The sequence below is a fragment of the Vicugna pacos genome, chromosome 1 (assembly GCF_048564905.1).
Source record: "Vicugna pacos chromosome 1, VicPac4, whole genome shotgun sequence".
NCBI lineage: Eukaryota > Metazoa > Chordata > Mammalia > Artiodactyla > Camelidae > Vicugna > Vicugna pacos.
This window is the reverse complement of record NC_132987.1, coordinates 953,472-974,128: the sequence shown is the minus strand read 5'-3', so window position 1 is coordinate 974,128 and position 20,657 is coordinate 953,472. Positions and strand designations below refer to the sequence as shown.

General features: G+C 41.9%; 1 long non-coding RNA gene across 1 annotated transcript in view; it reads left to right on the top strand.

The window, feature by feature from the left end:
• The first annotated feature begins 10,955 nt into the window (after positions 1 to 10,955).
• LOC140699238 (uncharacterized) overlaps positions 10,956 to 20,657 on the top strand; it is a 35,174-nt gene continuing 25,472 nt past the window's right edge. Inside the window, exon 1 of the long non-coding RNA XR_012077262.1 lies at positions 10,956 to 11,005. This is a non-coding gene — a long non-coding RNA (uncharacterized lncRNA). The remainder of the gene's footprint in view (positions 11,006 to 20,657) is intronic.

Genomic DNA, 20,657 nt, shown 5'->3' with positions numbered 1-20,657 from the left:
CTTGATTAATTGGTCTGTTGTCCCAAATATTGATCAAGTATTTCAGTCTATATATACATATATTTTAAACTGTGGTAAATAAAACGGACTTATTTGAACTTTAATGTTGGGGGGTGTAGGTGATCTCTTTGGCCCTTTTATTTTAACTTTACGTAGTGTAGTATCAAAACCTTGTATCTAAATCCAAAAATGTCCATTTTATTTATCTCATTTAAAATAACAATATAAAAATATTTATCCATTTGGGATAAGCCACTTATCTTTTTTTTTTCATATTTTTACAATCTTTTTCCAGTTATTCAAACTAATTAACATTAATTATTCTAAGTTTTTATTAGCATATCTAGAAACATTTATCTGAAACGAAAAACACAAATGTAGGTCTTCAAACCAGTTTTATTTTTTTAACTAAGTTCTTAGGTTAAACATTAGATATATTTTTCTACCTTTAAACTTGATTTTAATAGGTACCAATAAAACAGCTGTTTATAATGAGATCTCTTTTAACTTTCACCAATTTAAAGGTTTTTCCAAATTAAAGGATCCATAATATGGCCGTCAAATTTTATATATACATATATAGTGATATTAAACCAATAAGTTGAAGAGGCTCTTCCACATGAGAGTGGGGGTGTTGCCTAAATAAAATTCAAAGGCTTACTGTCCAAAAGCTAAAGGCCTTTGTGGTCCAGGCTGATGAAGCAGAGTTTAAGATGGCAAAATATCTGAAAATTTGTACAATCAAAGAATTGCTTAGAATCCAATTAATTTGTGTGGCCACCATATGTACAAAATACTTGAACCTTTTGTATGGCAGAGTCCAAGGTTTCCTTTAAAAAAAAAGTACACATATACACATACATACACACACTTAAAACACCCAGAGAAAGATAAAACATTTATATTTCAAGGACACAGGAAGAGAAATCCAAGTTCCCCATAAAGGGGATTTTGTTATTATAAGTTCAGAATTCCAAAAAATGTTTTTATCAGGCCTGTTTAGTTACTTTCAGAGTGAGTTTTTTTTTCTTATTACCAATTAATGTTGTAAATTTTGTATGTACATAAACCTGTCTGGGGTAACAGTTGGAAGCTGGCAATGTGTCATTTCTTATTCTTTTTTTTCTGTTTTTTATTTTTTTGGAAAGTTCTTTTCCCCATTGTAAGGTCGGGTTCTCAGAATAAATTTGCTAGTAAGATTTCCTGCAGGGACAACCCTGTGGCATTAAGTCTTTCCTTCTACCACTCCTGGAAGATTCTCTGTCACCCGAGAAATCTGTTACCAGCCAGGAGGACGGTCCCATTTTTGGAGATGAAAGTTTCCTCATAAGAGTTTTACTTCTATAATGAAAAATTAAATGGAGGTAACCAAATTGAGGAAAACATTAGACCAGCCTCATACCTAACCACTCAGTCCTGAACCCAGTGTCTTTCAACTTGGACCCACTCGGGACGTCTCCACTGGGTGAGTATTTTCCTCATATGTTTCCACCGGACACACTTCGGACGTCTACTCAAGGTGGGTATTTCCCGTTATTTTTCAACCAGGCCCCACCCAGTATGTCTCCTTTGGGTTGGTAATTCACCCCAGTTTCTTTCAACTGGAGGGCCACGTACCTGGATACACTGCCAGATAAAACTCAGGATCATTAACCAACATGTGAGATCCGAGAACCAGGAGAGACTCACCCAAATTCATCTGGACTCCCCGAGGAGGCCGATGGGCACAAAGGGCCACTGCTGGTACCAAGGCTCCAGTTACTCGGAGAGTTGAGGTGGAGAGAATTCTGCTGTGGGTCCCTTCATGGTGTCCAAAACTGTTGACTGAAATACATGTGCAGCCTAAAAGTTAAGAGTTATGTTTTATTTGGCGGGAGGATTTGAGCCGGGATGACAGCTTCTCAGATCTCTCTGAGGGACTGCTCCCAAGTGGTTGAGGAAAAGCGAGGTTATATAGGAGCTTTTCAACAAAGACCAGGTTGTTGGAAAAATAAAAGATTGCTTGTTATCTAAAGAAAGCGAGGTATCTCAAGTTCAAGAATGTAGTGCTTTTGTATATACGGGAGGAAGCAAATATTTAGACTCAATGAATCCATTTTTTAGACAAGCACCTAGCTATCTAGGGCCAGTAGCCTGACCTTTCTTATTCTGAGTCTGCTCAGAAGGCACCATGGTGAGTTGCTGCATCAGATGGGCTGCAGGCCTGTCCTAGCTGGGTGGTGGCGGCAGCCTTTAATGACTTGGTTTCAGTATTCTTTGTTTACTCACATGGTTGCAGCATTTTCATTCACATTGTAGTATTTTCGTTCACAGACTGATTATGGATGATCTGCAACCTTGGAAAGCAACCGAGATGGAATTACTGCAGGTATCTTCTAATTAATAAGCCATGTGAAAACATAAACATGGAGGAAGCATACATTTGGATTTGGTGGTGTAGGGAAGGGTTTCTGTGCATTATAGGAGAACGCGAGTCAGAATTCCTTAAGTCCACCTTTCTTTACTATAGTGGTTTCTGAGAACAGATTATGGTAATTAACCAACAATGACATACGTTGGCACACATTGCATTTAAAATCTGGCCGGCTGCAAACTTGTGTATTGGACAGGAGGAATTCATAGGCAAGTGGTCAGGTGGATGGGAGAGAGTTGGAGCCAAGGCCTGGGCCCAGATTCCGGTTAAAATCGCCATTTCCTCACCATAGGGCCTTGGACTAGAATGTAAACTCTCTTAACCTGTTGGAGAATCTGTGAAACGGGCATGATAATATTCGTTTCTTCCTGGGAATGTTGTAAGTTCTAAAGAGTATTATAGCACACATGAAGCACTTAACACACTGGCACTTAGCAGTGTTCACTGTGTGGGGCCACCCCGCTTAGCGTGCGTCAGAGCAGTAAAGGCAGCATATGTCGGTTGAGGATGCACTGGTAGCCGTTTGAATAGGTTGTGAATTTGGTGATTTCCGTTAATCTTTGTAACTCTGTGTGCCATGGGCAGTTATTTTCATGGACAGATGAGGAATCTCAAGGTAAAGAAGACTGGGTAATTTGCCCAAAGTCAGACCAGAATTTTGGATGCAGGTATCTCGATTCAGCATGGGACCCTGGGCCTTCTGCCCTCTCCGTTCAGCACCAGAGCTAGATGTGCGTTCGGCTGTTTCCCAGCTCAGAATATCCGGCAGGCCGCAAGACACACCTGGCCCTGCGCTGCTTGAGCAAAAACTCCGGAGCAGAGGCAGTTAGAAAAGGGATAAACAAAAACAGATGACTGCAAACTGTGATCAGCTCTGAGAAGGAAAGGAACACGTCTCGCCGTGCAGAGCTGAGAGCTTTCTCATCGGGGCTGCTCTTGGGGCGTTCATCTCAGCTAAACAAACTCTGCTGCTGCACCAAGGCATGAAGGCAGGGCGCCTGTTGCCAGGTAGACAGGGTTTCATTGATCGTACTCATTCCCCATTAAGCGGCAGCTGTCACGGGCACTTACCTAGTAAACAGGTGTCGGCCATAATCATCACGCACTTTGCTTAGTAGTTTTATTGGCCCCAGCTTTAAGATGAGGTCATTGAAGCTGCGGAGTTTGCTGCATGCCTGTGAATACCTTGGAAATACCCCCACTGGTCTTTCAATCTAGACTGGTGTGGCTGTCATGCCCCAGCCCTGTGAATGGCATCATGTAGCTTCCCCCAAGTGGCTCAAATAACTGATATTGATATGCTTAATTTGTAGGAAATGGTATGTCACAATAAGAGAAAAAGGTAGTAAGAAATTGTTTGGAAAACTAGAAAAATACCAATACTTCCCCTGCTGGGGGAGCGTAATCTGTGTCACTTACGCCACTCACTGCCTGTCATCTCCTCCCTGCCAACTCCGCGTTCAGAAGCCACTCTGAGTCTATGGAGAACATTTTGCCTCATGACAGTTTTGACTAGGACCTGCGACATCTCTGTCCCTGGTTAATTCTCTCTACAAAGCCATTTAGGTTTTTTGCAGACTCCTCCGCTAAGATGAAGGAATAGCCTCTTTAAACTTCTTGTTGCAGCTCCTTAATGAAGATGTTGCGAAGGAAACCTAGCCAAACCCTGGGAGGTATGCACATAGTGACTGCAACCTCAGCACTTTGTGAAGTTCAGCATCAGAGGGGTGGGAGACTCAGGAAAGGCTTTTTTAAGGTAACAAGGGGAAAGTGAAAGGACGCAGTCTGTGTGAGAAAGAAACATCTCAGTCCCAGCCAGCAAGGCACCTGCGTTCTGGATGGTGTGTGGAGAGTGCAGATTTCTCACAAAGAAAGAAGTGGTGGGATGGGAGGGAGGACAGTTAGGTATTTATTGGGGAGGGAAAAAGTGGGCTGAACATTTCCTGGTTGAACAAGAGGATTGTGACATGATGTGCTTGTATTTTGGAGAGAAGGTTTTTGTGGGGACAGGCTTAGGAGAACGCTCTCTGGCTGGGGAGTCAGCAAAACAGAGAAACACAGAGAACTGGGCAGAACCCAATGCCCTTGCTGGGGGAGAGGCTACCCGCCAATTGGAGCTCTGGAGGCTGCTTCTGTCCCTTAGCTGAGGCCTCAGAGTTCCCTTCACAACCCAGTACTGTTGACACAAGAAAAAAAACGGGGGGCATGAGAAGGGCTGTGTCCCATGTTTTGGTTGAGGCCCTGGGATATGCCCAACCAGATTTTGTTCCTTGGCTTCGTGCAGTAAAGAATTCAACAGCAAGCCAGTGTTGAGTAAAGGTAGATTTATTCAGAGAGATACATTGAAAGGCAAGAGAAACGTCATGAGGTGTGGGGGTTTGATGCTCAGATTAAAAGTGTGTACACACTCCACAGACAGAGTGTGGGCCTTCTCCGAAGAGGGAGAGAGAGTGATGACCGCGAGGTGGTGCTGTGTTGCTAGTTTTCTTGGGCTTGGTGATTTCATATGCTAATAAGTAGAAGGACTAGCCTAAGGGCAAGGGGCTGGGATTCAAAGGGAGTTGGCCATTTCCCACACTGTGACCTTTTGTGGCTAGCCTTGTTACTGCCATTGTGCCTGGGGCATGTTATTCATCATGTTACTATTACAATGGGTGTTTAATGAAGCTCAAGGTCTGCTAGAAGTTAAATCTCTTCATCCTGAGCCTCAAGGACTATTGGGGGTTGAATCCTTCACCATTTTGATGTTAATTGCTGTGGCCTTCCTTGAATGGCTGTGCTCTGCCCCCTTCCATCCTGTCTCACTGTGATGACACAGAGAGAGCAAAGGCCTGGCCCTGCCTGTGCTCCTGCATTTAACAGCGGGAGGTTTGGGGTGGGCTTATGATGACTCTGAGTGGTGAGAAGGATGTTTCAGATTTTCCCACGTGAGACATGGGATCCTGACAGCAGCCATGGCAGATTTATCTCACGGGCATTATCCCTTGTGTTGTTAGGGAAACAAAAGGCCAGCCAAGAAACCAGCACCACTCAGAGGGTGTGAGTACTGAGATTTATTACGCCTGCGGGCTCAGAGGGGCTTCTGCTCCAGAGCTCTGAGCACCACCAAGACCTGCACATGAGGTTTTATAGGGTTAATTAGAAGTATGGGGCTATTAGCCAATAAGGTTCGAACAAGAAAAAGCAAGGAATCAGTACACTGAGGTTTATCAATTTGGAACAGATCACGTTACTGACAATTGTTGACCTTGGATTAACGAGTTACCTTGTTAGCCCAGTAAACTGACTCTAAACTTCAGGTTTACCAGGTAGCCCAGAAAAACGTAGATCAGTAAACCGACACTTATCACACTTGGATATGTTACTTAGCTTGTTAGCCCAGCTGGGCTTTTCCTTCACAGTGTCACTTATCTTTTCTATTTTTCTTTTTTTCTTTTTTTAAGTATTTAATCCAAACTTAATATCAGGGTTTTTTGGGGACAAAATTTCTCTTTATCTTTTCTTTGGGGCTCTTTTGGGGGGGGTAGGTAATTAGATGTATTTATCTGTTAGTGGAGGCCCTGGGGCTTAAACCCAGGACCCCGTGCACGCTAAGCACACGCTCTACCACCCGCCCCATCATCTTTTTCTTTTTGCTTTAGCTGCCAGGAATCTTACAGCTGAATTTCTAGTCGGCCTTTAACACTTGCCCTGACTTCATGGAATCCATTTTTATGACTTTATCTTCCCATGGTTTCGTTTAAGTATTGAATCTCCATTGCCTCTTCACTCTCAGTTTTGCCTTTTTGTTCTTATGTTTGTTAATCTGTGTTTAAAAAAATTGTTTAAATTCTCTTGTAGCAAGAGGCTAAATGTAAATAAATATGTAAACAAACAGCACACTTAAATGCTTTTATACATTCTAAGCTGTTTAGTAGTTACTTAAAAACCTAATTGAATATTAAAGTGATAACATTTTTAAATCATTTTTTAATTTTTTCTAAAGATATAGCTGATTTAAAATATGATATAAGTTTCACGTGTACAATAGATGCTCCAATTATTGTTACTGTAAAACATTGGCTGTATTCCCTGTGTTGTAAGATACATCCCTCTAGCGTGTTTACATTACATGTTGCAGTTTGTATAAGAAATTCGGGTAATGCAGAGTCTGGGACGTGGCTGTGTCTGACCCAGGTTCACGCTCACCCTGCCTGTCAGAGCTCAGGCCCTCACTCCTGTCTGCAGGGGAGCGAGTGGAGGCAGCTCTCATCAGCGCTGGCACCACCCTCTGAGTGGCAGTGACAGCAGTGATTGTGTGTGGACGCGCAAAGTGTTGTTCCAAGAGCTTAACATGCATTTCTGCATTTAATAATTAAAGCCCTCCTGTGAGAAAGTGTTTTATGTTTTTAATGAATAATACATTTTATTTTGATATTGATAGAATTCAAACCTCTGGAAAATGTACAGGAGTAGTACAATAAACGCTTAGATACAGTTCGCCTTAAAGGGCACTATTTGGCCTTTTTTGTCTGGCTTATTTTAGCATAATGTTTCAACTTTCATCCATATTGTAGCCTGAATCAGTACGTTATTCTTTTTGTTTGATAATATACTTTTTCTTTTTTTTCGTTTTTTGTCTACTTAAAAATATTTTCATTGAAGTCTAGTCAGTTTATAATGTGTCAGTTTCTTGTGTAGAGCACAATACTTCAGTTAAATATGAACAAACCTGTATTCATTTTCATACTCTTTTCAAACATAAGTTACTATAAGATATTAAATATATTTTCCTGTGCTATACAGTATAAACTTGCTGTTTATTCTATACATAGTCAGTATCTGCAAATCTTGAACTCCCAATTTATTCTTTCCCACACCCTCTCCCCTCTGGTAACCATAGTTTGGTTTCTATGTCCCTGTGTCTGTTTCTGTTCTGTAGATAAGTTTACCTTTTTGTTTCTTTGTTTTATTTTTTATTTTATTTTATTTTATTTTATTTTTAGATTCCAAATGTGAGCGATCTCATATGGTATTTTCTTTTCTCTTTCTGGCATACTTCACTTAGAATGACATTCTCCAGGTCCATTCATGTTGCTGCAAATGGCATTATTTTATTCTTATTTTATGGCTGAATAGTAGTCTGTTGGACAAATACACTACAACCTCTTTATCCAGTCAGCTGTCACTGGACATTTATGTTGTTTCCATGTCTTGCTATTGTAAATAGTGTTGCTGTGAACATTGGGGTGCGTCTTTTTGAATTATGGATCCTTTTGGATATATGCCCATGAGTGGGATTGCTGGGTTATATGGGAGGTCAATTTTTTGTCTTTTGAAGAACCTCTATACAGTTTTCCAAAATGGCTCCACCAAACTGCATTCCCACCACAGTGTAGGATGGTTCCCAATTCTCCACAGCCTCTCCAGTATTTATTGTCTGTGAACGTCTGAATGATGGCTATTCTGACTGGTGAGAGTTGGTACTTGATTGCACTTTTCATTTGCATTTCTCTGATAGTGATATTGAGCATTTTTTCATGTGCCTATTGGCCATTTGTATGTCTTCATTGGAGAAATGTTTCTTTAGGACTTCTGCCCATTTTTGAATTGAATTGTTTGTTTTTCTTTCTTATTAAGTGTAAAAGCTATTTACATATTCTGAAAATTAAGCACTTGTCAGTTCATTTATTGCAAATATTTTCTCCTATTCCATAGGTTGGTTGTCTTTTAGTTTTGCTTACTGTTTCCTTAGCTGTGCAAAAGCTTGTAAGTTTAATTAGATCCCACTTTAAATTTTTGCTTGTATTTCTATTGCTTGAGTAGACTGCTCTAGGAAAACATTGCTGAGATATATGTCAGATGTTTTGCCTATGGTTGCTTCTAAGAGGTTTATAGTATCTTTTCTACATGTTTAAGTCTTTAACACATTTTGAATTTATTTTTGTGTATGCTGTGAGGGAGTAGTCTAATTTCAATGATTTACATACAGCTGTTCAGTTTTCCCTACACCATTTGCTGAGGAGGCTGTCTTTACTCCATCGTATGTTCTCACCTCCTTTGTCAAAGATTCAATGACCAAAAGTTTGTCGGACTATTCTTGGTAATTTTGTTTATCCATTCATTGATGGATGGATATTGTTAGTAACTTTTGGCTACTCTGAATGATACTGCTATGAGTATTGATGTGAAAGTTTTTGTGAGAATATGTTTTCATTCGGTTGGCAGTACAGTTGGCCCACCATATCTATAGTTTCCAGTATATGGATCTAGACGTCTGATTGTAAAGGGACTCGAGCATCCTTGGATTATGGTATCCAGGGTGGGGGATTCCTTAAACCAACCCCCCGAGGATCCTGATGGATGACTATATATAGGAGTGGAATTGCTGAGCCATATAACTCTAAGCTTTTGAGGAAATACCAGTCTTCTCCAAAGAAGCTGCACCATTGTCCCTTTCCTCTGGCCGCAAATGAGGTTTCTCTGCCTCCTGACTGACACTTGTTATTGTCCATGTTTTGATTATAACCATCCTAGTGGGTGTAAAATGAGGTCTTATTCTGATTTTGATTTGGCTAGTGATGCTGAGCATCTTTTCAAATGCTTATTGGCCATTTGTATATCTACTTAAATTCGTGGTAAATTTAAAAATTGGGTCTATTTTTTTGTTTTGTTCAGTTCTAAGCATTTGTTATATATCCTGTGTACTACTCTCTTATTAGATACATGCTTTGCAAAATTTTTCTCCTATTCTGCACATTGTCCTTTCACTATAGATTTTTTAAACATTAAAACAATTTCTTTACAGGGGAGGTAATTAGATTTATTGATTTATTTTATTTTTCTTGCTAAGCACACACTCTATCACTTGAGATACCCATTTACCCTGTCATTTCACTTTGTTGATGATGTCCTTTGTAAGAAAAGGGTTTTAATTTTGATGAAGTCCAGTTTATCTGCTTTTTCCTTCTTTCACTTGTGCTCTTCATACTGTAACTAAGAAACCAAAGCCTATGTTAAGATCACAAAAATTTATACTCTGTCTTCTTTTAGAACGATTATAGGTTTAGTTTTTACGTTTCTGTCTGTGGTCTATTTTGAATTAATTTTTATTTGTTATATAAAATATGGCTGTCCAGATTCCAGATTGATCCTTTTGCCTGCAGATACCCAGCTGTCCCTGCACCATGTGTTGAATAGACTATTCTTTCAATGGAGTGTTGTTGGCACCATTGTGGATAACTGTCTGTAAATGTAAATTTTTCCTCCTGGGTTTTTATTGTGTCTCATAGATTTATTTATCCAAACTTATGTCAGCACCATACTGACTTGTGTACTATAGCATTTTAGTACCCTTTAAAGTGAGTCCTCCAACTTTGCTCTTCTTTTTCAAGGTTGTTTTGACTGTCCTGGGCCCCTTGCACGTCCATATGAATTTTGAGATCAGTTTGTCAATTTTTGCAAAGAAGTCAGCTGGAATTTTGATAGGGATTCCACTGAATATGTAGATCACTTTGGGGAGTCTTAACATTTTTAATAATATTGTCTATATTTCCATGAAAATGGTATGTCTTCCATATAAGTAGATCTTTTAAAATTTATTTTGGTGATACTTCAAATTTTCAATGTACAAATCTTGTAAATTTTTGTTAAATGTATCTCTCATTTTATTTTTAATGCTGTTGTAGATGGAAAGGCTGAGTTTCTTATGGGTGGGGCTATATATTAATCTTCTTATTTCTAGTATTTCACAGCAAATACCCTAGGTTTATATTTCCTACATAAATCTATCCACAACTATTCCCCGCCCCGTGTTATAAGAAACCAAGACCCAAGTTAAGCTACCTGAACCCCTATGTGGAAGTGAGAAATGAGATCCTTGGGTGGGGCTTTGTTCAGATGATACTTAGAGCTTATTCAGGATGGCTTCTTCTTAATTCCTTTTAAACAACCCTTTCGGTGTATTTAGTCAGATACATTAAGAACATGCCCTTTTGATGTTCAGAGGAGCTAAGACTATCACTTTAAAATAATTTCTAGTGAGAGTGTTGTACTTGAAACCTAATTTGCATCAATCTTTAAAGATTTATGTTTCAGGAGCTTTGAGTAAAGAACACCTGTCTTTATTCTCTAACGACAACTAAATGCTCAAGCAACATGTAAGAGTTTGAGCAAAGTGCCCCCGCCCCGTATTGCTGGGTGGCTGCAGCTGTAACTGGGGTCCGTGCCTACCTCTCCCAGTATGCTTGTGCTGATCTGCTCAAAGGGGTTCGTCCAACTGTTTGTCAGTAGTCTGTTGGACAAAGTCATTAAACATTGATTGAAGGTTGCTGGAATGCAATATATTCTTATTAATATTAAGTAAGCACATATTGAGTGCTTACTGTATGATGGAATTGTCCCTCAGCCTCACATGTATATTATTTCTCTTAAAACCTCACATATTTCCTTGTTATTCTCACTTTACAGATAAGGAGACTGAGCATTAGGTCTTCTCTCTTTTGGAGGGAGCTCACTATCAATGACGGGAAATTGTAAGGAAAAAGATATTGATTCATCCTGGGAAAACATTTTTCTGAGAGTCAGCAATGAAGAAGATGATCACTGAAGAAGGTAATGATTGTTCGAGTGAGACAAGCCCTGGGATGTACTGAGTCAGCATCCCTGTCCTGGACACGGCACGTGTAGAGCTATGTGGTGGGTGAGGCGGCGCGGCCGCGCAGGGAATGCGGATGCCGGGTCATTCGGCTGTGCTCAGGCCTGGTGGGACTTCCACCTAAGGGCAGTGGACCGTCTTTGACAGATTTTAAGTAGGGGAGTGGGGTGTCCTCGTAGTTCACTTTTGTCTTGTAGAATGCTTGGAAACATTTAGAAGGCTTGGCAGGAGGTGATGTGATGAGTCAGAGTAGGGTGGCTGTGAGGTGTAGCAGTGTTCAATTTTCAAGTGGTTTTCAGTCCCAGGTTTGTGGCTCAGTAGCCGTGTCTCTTTGGATGACGCACTCAAGGAAGTGAAACAATTTATCTAATCAATTGAAGCAGTGATGTACCGACCTCCCAGGACTGCTGTGGAGATCCAGTGAGATAACGTGTGCACAGTGTGCAGCGTGGTCTCCAGCACAGAGTCAGTGCTGAGTGAGTACCAGTGAGTACCTGGTAGGTCAGGTGAGGGTGGTGGGACTCGGTGACTGAGGATATCTGGGCCCTGAAAGAGGTGTCCATTCACATCTGTGAGTGATGGGCCTGAGTTGGGAGACACAGGGAGACCTTACCCTCTGACCAGAGGCCCTGGGCAGGATGCTATGGGAGGAGCACCGTGAGGTCAGCTCTTTGCAGGTGGAGTTGTAGGTGCCCTTGAGACATCTAAGTGCAGTGCCACGAGCTCAAATAGGAGGTCTGGGCCCGGGCTGTGCATTTTCCTATAATCTCAACCCCTGAGGACGCCGAAGTATTGATCACTGGTCGTGAAGGCATACTTTACAGGACAAATCAGTAGTAGTATCATGTCTGTCATCAAAGCTCACGTCTCTGTATTCATCACTCACTTTGCTAATTGGGTGCTTACAGTGCTCACTTCACCGTTCTCCCCTGGACTCAGGCTGCACTGAAAAGAGCTGGTGAGTCTCCCTCTTTTCCAGAAGAAGACACATTTAGCTAGTAGACTTCTATACCTTCCCAGACTTAGGATATTTGTTTGTTGTTTTAATTCTATTTTCTGTTGGCCATGTCCTGACAGGAGAGATAATTTACGTCATGGTCATGTTTCAATTAGCTGTTACTGAGAATTGCTGATCTGATCCATAGAGTATGTATTCTATTAACTTTGTAGAGTACTTATCATTTTTCTGTCTTTGCCCTTTAATTTTGTTTGCCCCTTCAATTTTCTATCCTATTTGGGGCCTTATTTTTTTTAATTAAAAAATATCTGTTAACAGTTAAGAAAACAAAACCAAATTAAAAATGCACATGAGAGCTAAAATTAGAAAATGTCTGGTGTGTTTTCTGTCTTGGCAATGGAGGTTTCTAGAAACTCGTGAAAACCTTCATTACACAAGTTCCTTAAAATGCTGATTAAGAAATAAAACCTTCCTTCTTCATCTTTCAAGCTGCACAACAAATTGTCAAGAAAGTGAGGGGAAATCCTCAGAAGCCAAGACAAACGAGAAAGCAGGGATTCTGGGAGATACGCGAGCCTTAGAAGCCCTGGGGTGCCAGTTGGCTCCTGAACTGATTTTGAGTTGCCTTGAAAGGGGTGCAGGAGGGGAGCCCCATGCCTCTCACACTGGGAGTTGGATGGCTGATCATATTATCGGCCAAGCCCATTCCGAGAATCTTGGTTTAATAAAGGGTGAAATAGGAAAAAAAATTCCTCAAGGCAAGAAATTAAGGAAAGTCAATTTTGTTGGAAGAGGGGAAAAATAACAAATCCAAAATAAGGATATAGTTTAAAGCTGTTCTGGCATGAGAGTGACCACAAACTCCTGGCAGAATAGCACAGCTAGTCCTTGATTGAGAAGATGTGTTTTGAATGAATCAGTGAAAATCCATTCAGAAAAAGGCCTCCAGAATCCTGTGGATCAAGATACTGGACCGCAAACACATCTCTTCCAAGGTCTCATTTAAATAACCAGAAAGGTTTTAAAGGAAAGTAGCCATAATCATAGTTCTATTTATTGACATTACTATATGCTAGGAATTTAGAGGTGACCATGTAGTTGCCCCCTCTTTTATGGAATTTACTTTCTCTTTGGGGAGACAAAATGTCATAGTTGGGTAACTTGGTGGAGGGAGGTGTTAGTCTGTTGAAATTAGCCAGGAGAGGAGATTAAGAAAACAGTGAAGGGTGGGTGATATTTTTAGCTGAGGACAGTCTTGTTCACTTGGCTTTTAATTGCAGGCTCAATGAGCTGTCACTGTAGGGAATAGATCTTACGGAGGATGGACTTAGCTCAGGCCTCTTTGGAATGGACAAGTGAAACCGGAGAAAAACAATCAAATCTTTGCAGACATTAAAGTTCACTTGAACGTGCTCCATCCCTGAGCCAAAGATAGGACAAATATGCAGCACTTCTTGAGGACAGAGGAGTGGTTTTTAAGGTTCTCAAAGAATGAATCCCAGGGAACCGAGATGGCCAGTTGTCAAACTGAGACATTGCTCTTTGGACAGTGTACCCAGTAAGGGTATTGGCCTTTTATATGTTTCCATTTCTCTTTAATACATGTCTGTTGATGAGGACGTGGGCACAAGTATTTGACACTTTGTCGAAGCGACTTTGGGTACCTGCCTAGAAGCACGGGCACAGTTGTGGCTGCGTCATACATCTTGCAGCCCATCCGTTTCCCCGGCTCCGTGATCACGGCAGAGTGGTTCCTTGTTGACCTGTCCATCTCCTCTGTGACATCATAACCCATGAAAAGACCGGAGCATATTAACATGGCTTTGTTAAAATCAAAGGAACAGATCAAATATGGAGTAAGATTTGCCCTTTCCTATTTCAGTAGTGCCATGGAGAAGGCAGTTCGGGCAGCTTTTTTTAGTGTCCTGGAGGCCGTGTCTCTCAGCTTCTAGGTGCCTCTATTGAAAACCCTTCATAGCTATCTGGCCTGCTGGAAAAGCACTCCGCCTGTTTTGCCCTGAAGATGTGTTTTTTTATAACTCATCTCTACTCCTTGGAAAACAACTCAATAAAAACTCAGTTGGTTTTCCGCCAGCCATGGGCAGGGTGAGGTATACCATGTTATAATTTCATATAATAATAATAATAATAATAGTAATAATAGTAATAATAATAATAAAAGAAGTCTTAAAACAGCACTGAGCACATTGGAGAGAGTCAATAAATGCTTTCTGGCTTAAATCAACAGTGATGACTCAGTGATTCCATGGCTGCTGTATTTGCTAAACTAGTTACTCCTTTGCTCCATTACACATTTTTTTTTAACTGAAAAAGAAATACAAACAAATGGTTAAAAAAAAACTCAAACAGAGCACAAAAATACACAAATGAAAGAAATTTTCCCTCATCCTCTCTTCTTTCAGCCCTCTCTGGAGATGCAACTGTTTACTATCCTTTTGGTGCTTTTCCAGATATGCTTTGCACATTCCTACCTATGTATGTAAATTCCTTTAAACTTTTTTTTTTTAACTTAAAGGGATTTAAATCCTCAAGTGGCTTCTGCCCGGGTAATAGAACAGAACAAATCTGACTCCATATTAGATCTGTTCCTTTGAATTTAACCCTGTCTTCTGTCTCCTAGGATTCATCTTGCTTGTAAAACAATGTTGCTTAGAGCCTAAATTATACAGGAGAGCCTATTCTGAAGGCGCTGACCTTTAAGGATATTTAACAGTATTTCATTCATAAAAAGATAACAAATTGCACAATAGAAAAAACGTTTGTTTTGTTGGAGATTTACAGGGATCTGACCCAGGCAGATAGCTGCAAGAACAAAGAATTCTTACAAGAAGGAATTCCTACACCAAGAAGTTTGCAACAACCAAGCACATAGAAAAGGGTCTGAATTGTGACTTGGGGAGATGGTTTTCCATGACATTAGTTTGCCATCTAGGTCTACAGAAACTTGCTATTCCATGCCCCAACACGTGGTCTCCCATCTTATTGGCCTGACCTGCACTGAGGAGAATGAATTTGGACTTGGTAACACTCCTATCTACCTAGAAAGCTGGGCACTGGAGCTGAGGGTTATGGAAACAGCCCAACCAAGAAACAAGCACCACTCGGATTGTTGGAGTTCTCGGATTTATTATGCCGGCGGGCTTAGAGGGGCTTCTGCTCCGAAGTTCTGAGCACCTGCAAGACATGCACATGAGGTTTTAAAGGCTTAATTACAAGTAAGGGGGTATTAGCCAATAAGGCTTAAAGAACAAAACGCAAGGAATCAGTACACTGGAACTTATCAATTTGTAAAAAGATCACGTTACTGACACTTGTTGAGCTTGAATTTACGAGTTAGCTTGTTAGCTCAATAAACTGACACTAAACTTCAGATTTACGAGTTAGCCCAGCAGAATTTAGATCAGTAAACTGACACTTATCACACTTAGATTTATGACTTAGCGTGCTAGCCTAGCTGGACTTTTCCTTCACATGAGGACAGCTCTCCCAAACCCAGGGAACTACTGTGAGCCCTTGATAGTTCCACTAGGGTGGGGTGTGGTTTATACCCAGGAGGGATGGGGACTATGCATGAACACTCAGGCAGTCTCCTCCGTCTGGGGCTCTGATCTTGTACCACAACGCTCCCCGCCAACCCAACAACTGGGAGAGTGAAGCTAAAGCAGAGATCCTTCCTGCCTGTTTCCCAGCGTGTAAAAGGGGAATATGTACTCTTCCAAAGGTAGTTCTGAGCGACAACACCTGCGGGTGCTTGGTTCCCGGAACAACAGGAAACCCAGCTCCTTGTGAGGGCAACGGGTGTGATACATAGGGGTTCTGCAGAATCATCCGATGGAGGGCTGGATCAGGGAGGTAAAACATGAGCTGCGGGCCTTGAAGGTTTACAGATGGGTACAGAGGCAGGTTTGCAGCCTCCTTCGGGGTGCCCCAGAGGTAAAGCTTTTTCTCTCCATGTCCTCTACGACCCTTCCCTCTCCAGATCCCTCCCATCTCTCTGCTCCTCCTGTCCATCTGTCTCCCTCCACTTTACCCCTTCTCTCCACCCGCTCCCATCTTCTCCCTCCCTTGCTGCCCCACCTTCCCTCACAGAACCCAGAGAGGATCGCTGGCCCTCCTGCGCATGCACAGTCGGTGCCAGCTGGACCGCTGGTTGGAAGCTCCAACTCCGAGTCTGGGATCGGCCCAAAGGCTTCTTGGCTCTGTTGCCCGGTGGGCCTTTGGCCCCTACCTGGAGCCGGGGCCTCTGGCTGTGGAAGTGCAATGTGGGGGGCTCCCGGGAAAGGGGTCAGGCGGCTGCAGGGGGGCGGTCCTCCTGTCACAGCCCCCAAGGGAGCCAGTCAGCCTGTGTTCAGCTGAATTGCTCCGGCCAGATCCCTCTGCCGCGCCACCTGCCCCGGCGCCCCAGCCACAGCTATCCAGGGCCAGGTGTGTCCCTGCCGCCTCTCACCCAGCCGGGCTCCCCTCAGTCCGCTGCTGGCGTCCCCTTCCCCTCTCCCACCCGCGAGTCCTCTCATCCTGGGCTTTCTCTACTTGGCCACCGGCCCGTCCCAACCACTGGGCGGGCTGTGTCCCTGGCGGGCGTGGTCTGCGGACCTGGAAGGGCTGGGCGGGTGGAGCTGGGGCTGGCCTCCGAGCGGGGTTGCAGCCCGTGTCCCCCACCCCCCACTTTCCCTGCCCCGCGACCCCGGGGCTGCACTGCTCTCCCTTTCCCGCTCCCTGAGGACCAGCTCAGTGGCGTGGGCACTGCTCCCTGGGCTGAGAGCCTCAGGCTGTAATGCCCAGCTTCTCCTGGTGGAGTCGGGAAAAGGGAGCATCAGTGCTGAGCTAACTAAGGTCTCCTCCCTCAGTGTTTCTGCCCCAGGTAAGTACCTCGAACACTTTCAGGTGTTATGATGGCGGTGCTTCTTGATGTCACATGTTTTTATAGTGCGAGGGATTACAGTGTTGAAAGCAGGGCTTGGTTCAGTTAAAAATGAGCTGAAGGCATGAGGCTGTGACATCCTCCTTCTTTCCCTCTCCCAGGGTGAAACGTGTGACCGCCGATTTTAAAAAGATAGTTACAGTCCCTAACTAGACCAGCCCAGCTAGTGTGTGTACATGAACAGCACCACCAGAGGCTTTGGAGATCCAGGGACATTGAAGTGCTAAAGAGCTCCTGGCACAGTTTAGTTTGTTTTGGTTTTTTGCTTTTCTTAAATTGTGGGGCAGACAAGTGGAATAAAAGGAAAAATAATTGTCAAGAAATATTTTTTCATATAACAGCTTTATAGTGATATTGTTCACACACCATGAAGTCCATCCATTTAAAAGGTACAATGCAGCAGCTTTTAGCATATTCACAGTTGTGCAACCATTATTATTCCAGAACGTTTTCATCACTTCAGAAAGACCAGTGGAAATGAATGACCTATCCACCCCTCCCCACTGGTGGTTCTAAAGAAGTTTCTTGGCTGTTCCTGACCATAAATTAACTTGTTACATTCCATGAAAAATCTGGTAGGAATTTTAATCAGAATTGCAATGAATCTGTCTATCAAATCAGGAAGAATTAATGTCGTTATGGCATAAACTTCTTCTACCAATGAATATATTTGGGACCCTATTTTTTATCTGTCCAGAGCCTGACCCATGGGAAGTCCTCACTAATTTTTGGGCTTGTGTATGATTAGATTCTATACACCGTTAGTTGCAACTGTAACAATTCACAGAAAAGAAAAGTAACCTCAGTGAAGCCAAGTGATTCTCTGATGGTCAGAAAGAGTGAGAGCCAACGCTGGAGTGATCCAGTGGAGTTGGTGCTTGCAACCAGAAATCTCCACAACCTACAGCTAAGGGGATTTGAGTGTTCTTTTATTTTGTCTTAATGGCATTGATTTTATTTTTACTTATTTCTTTAAATTAATTTTTTTTGAAGTGTAGTCAATTTACAATGTTAGTTTCAGGTGTACAGCATAGATTCAGTTGTAAACATATGCATATGTATATATATATGTTTTAGATTGTTTTTAGTACAACTAATTACAAGAAATTGAATATAGTTCGCTGTGCTATATAGTAGGTCCTTGTCATTTATTTTATATTTATTACTGTGTATCTGTTAATCCTCCCTTTCCTGCCTGCTAACCACAGTTTGCTTTCTATGTCCATGAGTCCATTTCTAGGAGCACTGTTTTTCCTAGTAATATATGCTCTTTGGCTGCTTTCAGTTTCAGTAATTCCATCTTATCTGTGGGCACTTTTCTTCTGGTGGCCTTTATGTGGTTTTCACACGGGGTAATAGAGATCTGTATTTGGGAGAACTCCAGGCCTCGTGTAGTCCCTGGTAGAGAGTGCCCACTGAGTTGATGCTTGAACTGGGAAAAAAGCACAGTAAATGTTGGAATTTCCACTATGGTTGAGAATTCCAGGGTTCTATAACCTGTTTAGCCCACCTTAATATTGGCTGCACCCATACTGGGTAATTTGGTGGAATTTCATGTTATGGTGGTGTAGAGACAGGGCCTTGTATGCTTCTTCTCTTTCCTTTTTCTAACATTCATTCTCCTTGGACTCCCAGATTCTCCCCCAGAAGTGCCCAGGGCTGGCTTGGTGCTGCGCTGAGGCAATATTTGTTAATAAGTCCCTTTCCTCATCTCTTCTGAGCCACCGTTTCTTTCTCTTCATAATGAGGGTTTAGAATAGATAAGTGCTTTTCAGTTTCTTTTAAAGCCATGGTCCCTCTGAGAAACAGAAAATGTAAATATCTCCTCCCAAACCAACCCTTTAGATTTTGATAAATCCTCCAAGGAGTGACATAGCTCTTTGTGGAAAATTGAAGTGACTGTGATTCCAGGTGGCACAGAAAAGACTTCAGAGATTTATTGCAGGGAGAGGGCAGGAAAGGGGCAGTATGTCACACTTTCTAGTGTGAGCATTGGAGCAGGGGCTTGGATTTAAATACGGTGTCTGACGTGGCCTCTCTCTAATCTTGTACAATGTGATAAATTTCTCTACCTCAGTTTCTTGATGTGTCAAGTTGGGGTGATAATATTTTAGGGCTTTTGTGAAACATTATACACAGAATCCATTTGTGTCTCGGTAGAAACAAGACCTGCTAGGGATTCAGGGATTTAAAAAAAAAAATCTTGTCCATAGCACTGTGTCGGTGTGTATTTTGAAGTTCCTGGTGGCTGAGGGTTGAGTCTAAAGTCCATCGTGGGACAGGTGGCCCATAGTACTCTTTGCCCCAGATTGCCCCCTCCTCCCCAGTCCTCTTCATCAGTTCAGGATGAAGTTCCCTAGTAGATTTAAACAGAGGTCTTGTGGAAATGGCTTTTCATTTTATTGTTTCACCAAGGAGGGCTGCCTTCATGATCTCTGTGGTCAGGTTTTAAAGGGCTGCCATCATGATGTCTGGTCAGGTGAAGACTATGCATTGGGAGTCTCTATTTAATAAAAAGTAAAAAATTGCAAATAGAAAGTTAGAACAAGGGTGGTGACAGGGTTCTTGGAAGTGGGCACTGTTAGCTTTCTTAGCTTCAGGTGCAGTGGCCTATTGGCACGAGGACCCATCCTTGTGCTCTGAAGTTGGAGGTACCAGTGGGTTCAGTGGGAATATTAACTGAGTGTATCTCATGGGCTGGGCATTGTCCTATTTGTACTGTGTGTTCCTTATTTGAGACAGTGAGCTCACTTAACCTCAATAACCTCTTTAATAAAGTAGACTTTTTATTTTGAGATGTAATGTAGTTTCCCATGTAGTTGTAAGAGATAATATGGAGAGGGCCTATGGACCCTTCGCCCAGTTTTCCTTATTGGTTCCATCATGCAATGTTGGGGTACAATTCATTACTGTCTCACTAACAATTTGAGGTTTGCGTTATTGCCCTCATTTCTATTCACAATTAAACTGGGGTTTAGAGAATCACTCAGGACTGCCCAGGTCACCCACATGTTTAGTGTAGAGAAGGAAGGAACGTGAGTTTGGGATTTGCAGGCAGTACCATTATGATGGTTTGTGGCAGGGAGCTGCATTCACTTTGCTTGTTTATTCATTCATTCAACAAACATTTATTGAGTAACTTCTGTGGGTCAGATGCTTTCACAGTGTTATCTGATTCTTCAGCAGTACTGAGAATGAGGTAACGTTTATTTTTTTAAACTGAGAAAATTAGCTCTGAGAGGTTATAATGCCCCCAAAGGAAATATAGCTCATAAAGGAGCGATAGTAAATTTGCACAGTCACCTCTTTTTCTGCAGGTGGTACCCTAGGCATTTTACATTTGCAAACTTCCTTAATCCAGATATATTCTTGTAAGGCAGTGATTTTTTTTTAATTGATGTATAGTGAAGTTTACAATGTTTTGTCAACTGCAAGGGGTTTTTTGAATTTTGAGTGAAAATATATTTTTTGAGGATGTAATTAGGTGTATTTATTTACTTCATTTTTTAAAATGAGATACTGGGGTTTGAACCCAGGACCTCATACATGCTGAGCATGTGCTCTACCACTGAAATGTACCCTCTTTCCCAAGGCAAGTTTTCTTATACATTATTATGAAACTTAGGTATTCAAATATATTGGGTATAAATCTAGATCTTTTGATCCTACTGTAGTCCTTTTCTTTATCTTCTGCTGAAGGGGGTTGGGG